Raw genomic sequence first — 3,654 nt, forward strand, 5'->3', positions numbered from 1 at the left:
GTGCAATGGCACCATCTCGGCTCACTGCAACCTCCGCCTCCTGGGTTCAAGTGATTCTCCTACCTCAGCCTCCCGAGTAGCTGGGATTACAGGCATGTACTACCACGCCCAGCTAATTTTGTATTTTTAGTAGAGACAGGGTTTCTCCATGTTGATCACACTGGTCTCAAACTCCCGACCTCAGGTGATCTTCCCACCTTGGCCTCCCAAAGTGCTGGGATTACAGGCATCAGCAACTGCGCCTGGCCTCAGATATATGGAATAATAAAAAAAATGTTACAAAAATTGGCTGGGTGTGGTAGTGTGTACACCTATAGCCCCAGCTACTCTGGAGGCTGAGGCAGGAGGATTACTTGAGCCCACGAGTTTGAGGCCAGGCTGGGCAACAAAGTAAGACCCCTTCTCTGCGGGGGTGTTTGAGAATGATTCTCAAACAGGCAGGAATGGCTGAGAAGTCTGGGGCTCTCTCCCTCTGACAGAGAGGGAGAGTTAGATGGGTAGACTTCATGTTAAGGAGTTTGAAATACGGTAAGATATTTTTAATAGTTGAGCCTACAGCTATAAACCTAAACATCCCTAAGTTATTTTAAAATGTGACCTTTGCTCAAAGGTAAAAGCTTTTCTATTCCTAGCTCCACAGCACTGCCATTATCATCTGCACAGACCTTATCATTCTCATCACACATAATGACAAATTATACACAAAACCAGTCTAGATAACTATATTAAGCACAGGTTTCCTGCCCTCCCCACCTCCAGCGTGTGATGCTAGTTCTAGACAGCTTTAAATCCAGTCAGTCATTCAGGTTAATGCAAATAAAGATGTCCAATTAATTTTTGCTGAATTCAAATGTTACTTGAGCTAAATGCTCATATTTTATTTCCAACACTATTCACACACACCTACACATATACACCCTTACAGACTCCTGATTTTTGTCACTAAATTACTGTGTGCATCCGTGGCTACTTCCTATGGATAACTTCCTACAAGTCATTGCAACAGAACTGCATCCTGAATTCATAATTATTTGTGGCAGCAGAAATTTATTCATTTAGAAATGCTCAGTAATTGGCCAAACACTCTTATTCAAACCTCCTCCATACTGAGCGTCTGTCAAGTTGTATGTACCCGATTAGGGTACTGAATTTTACATACATAAAAACTTCATCTTTTCTAAAGCATTCTCAAACACGAATTTTTAAGTGGCTGTACGCAATTTGAGTAATTTTAAATTAAAAATAACTTTTGGGGCCGGGCATGGTGGCTCACGCTTGTAACCCAAGCACTTTGGAGGCCAAGGCGGGCAGATCACCTCAGGTCAGGAGTTCAAGACCAGCCTGACCAACATGGTGAAACCCCGTCTTTATTAAAAAAAAAAAAAAAAAAAAAAAAAAAAAAAAAAAAAAAGTAACTTTTGGAATGGTGCCATCAGAGGCTCTGTAAATGCTCTCCCCAATGAAACAATCATAACTGGTGAAAAAAAAATTTTTTTTTTAAATGAAAACACTTAAAGCCTCTGGAAATTGTCCTAAGGGCATATAGCAAATGAAAAAATAATTTATTCAAGAAAATCTACCATCTCTCAGTAAGGACAGTCTGTGGCATTTGAGCCAGCTCAGCAGGACAGTAGCTCCATTCCAGGTAAGTACAGCTAAGAACACACCTCCCCCCACCCAGCTCCCAGTTGATGATATCTCCCCAGGAGGAAAAGACAGCCAGCATTTCTCATCACCCACAAGTCTTGAGGCTCTCAAGAGTGGCTGAGAAGTCTGGGGCTCTTTTTTCCAGCTAGGCCCCACTTGTGAGGCAGACACTCTCAACCCCAGGTGGAGCAGGTCAAGAAAAGTGTGGTCCTAATGGCCCTCACTCTACCTCACTTAGAGTCAAAATTCCATGACAAAGGCAAGCTCAGAAGATCAAAGGCTGCTTCCCCCACCCAGCACCCTGCTCAAGAAGCAAGTGAGCCACTGTCCAACCCAGTTCTGAAGCAGTGGTGTAAAGATTTTGCCCAGTGGGAAAGGCAGGCCATAAGAACAGAGTTCTGAAGTTGTCGTAAAGTGAACTATTTGAAACAGAATATGGTAATATCCTGCCTGAGGGTGTGTTGGACAACAACAAAAAAAAACCAGAAGAAATCACGGCAATAAGCAGCTATCAAAAGGCTTGTAGTTCCACAACAGCAACAAGTTAAACTATCAAGCTAGCAGCTTACCAGAGATAAGAACAACCTTCCTGGGATCAGAACTAACCTCAGGCACACCCTCAAAGATTACACAAGGAAAGCATGAGAATTTAATTGGATCAAACTGTGGGGCAATTTATGTCCCAAGGCATCATTTAAAAGAATAGAGCAATCAGTAGGCAATTAGTAGAGGGTAACATGTGCAAGTGATACCAACACAGAGAGGCTTAACACAGAAGGCACAGAAACTCACAAAGCCTTGCTAAAATCACCATAATCCCAGGCATGACTAATGCTACACCCTCAGAAGAACAACATCACAGGCTGAGGGGTGGGCACTAAAATAGTTCTGCCAGTCACTAGATAAATAAGGATGCAAAAAACAAAGCTGCTAGAGGTGTGGGGTAACCAAAGTTGCTATATTATATAAAAGATCCAGTTTTAAACAAAAAATTTTAAGACATGAACAGAAGAATGTGTGGCCCACATACGGGAAAAAAGTAGGCAAAAGAAACTGACTTTGATAAAGTCCAGACTTAGCACAGACCTCAAAAACAACTACCACGCTTATGTTCAATGAACATTAAAGGAAGCCATGCTTAAAGAAGTAAAATACGGCAATTTAGTCTAAACAGAGACTAACAATAGAGATAAAATAAATTGAAATTAACAAAAAGAACCAAATGGAAATTCTGCTGTTGAAAAGTACAATAACCGAAATGAAAAATTTAGCCAATGAGCTGTCAGAACAAAGCAGCAGCCAAGCTGAAGACATAGACTGTTAGATTAAGCAATCTGAACAGAGAAAAACGAACAGAGCCTCATAGAAATGTGTGACAAATTAAGCAAACCAACATATGCATAATGAGAGTCCCAGAAAGAGAGAAAGGGGAACGGAAAGACATTTGAAGAAATCATAGTCAAAAACTGCCTCCAAATTTAATGAAAACTGTTAATCTACACACCTAAGAACCTTGACAAACTCCAAGCAGGATAAATGCAAAAAGATCCAGAGTGAGAAACATTATCAACTGTCAAAAGCCAAATACAAAGAGAATTTTGAATGCAGCAAAAAGTGAATCAATCACCACATACGAAGGATCATCAATAAGAAAAACAGCTGATTTCTCATCAGAAAACACGAAGACCAGAAGGCAGTGGGATGGCATTCTCAAAGCATTGAAACTATCAGGCCAGGCACGGTGGTTCACACCTGTGACCCCAACACTTTGGGAGGCCAAGGCAGGTGGATCACCTGAGGTCAAAAGTTCGAGACCAGCCTGGTCAACATGGTGAAACTCGACTAAAAATCTCGACTAAAAATACAGAAAAGTAGCCAGGCCTGGCAATAGGCACCTGCGATCTCAGCTACTCAGGAGGCTGAGGCAGGAGAATTGCCTGAACCCTGAAGAAGGAAGTTGCAGTGAGTCAAGATCACGCCATTGCATTTCAGCCTGGGTGACAGACT

At 41.9% G+C, this 3,654-nt stretch overlaps 1 protein-coding gene across 1 annotated transcript in view; it reads right to left on the reverse strand.

Moving 5' to 3' along the window:
• The window catches only part of USP9X (ubiquitin specific peptidase 9 X-linked), a gene marked incomplete at its 3' end in the record, with an annotated part of 144,991 nt that overhangs the window by 121,545 nt on the left and 19,792 nt on the right, over positions 1–3,654 (reverse strand).

This window comes from Cebus imitator, unplaced genomic scaffold (assembly GCF_001604975.1).
Source record: "Cebus imitator isolate Cc_AM_T3 unplaced genomic scaffold, Cebus_imitator-1.0 Scaffold613, whole genome shotgun sequence".
Taxonomy (NCBI): domain Eukaryota; kingdom Metazoa; phylum Chordata; class Mammalia; order Primates; family Cebidae; genus Cebus; species Cebus imitator.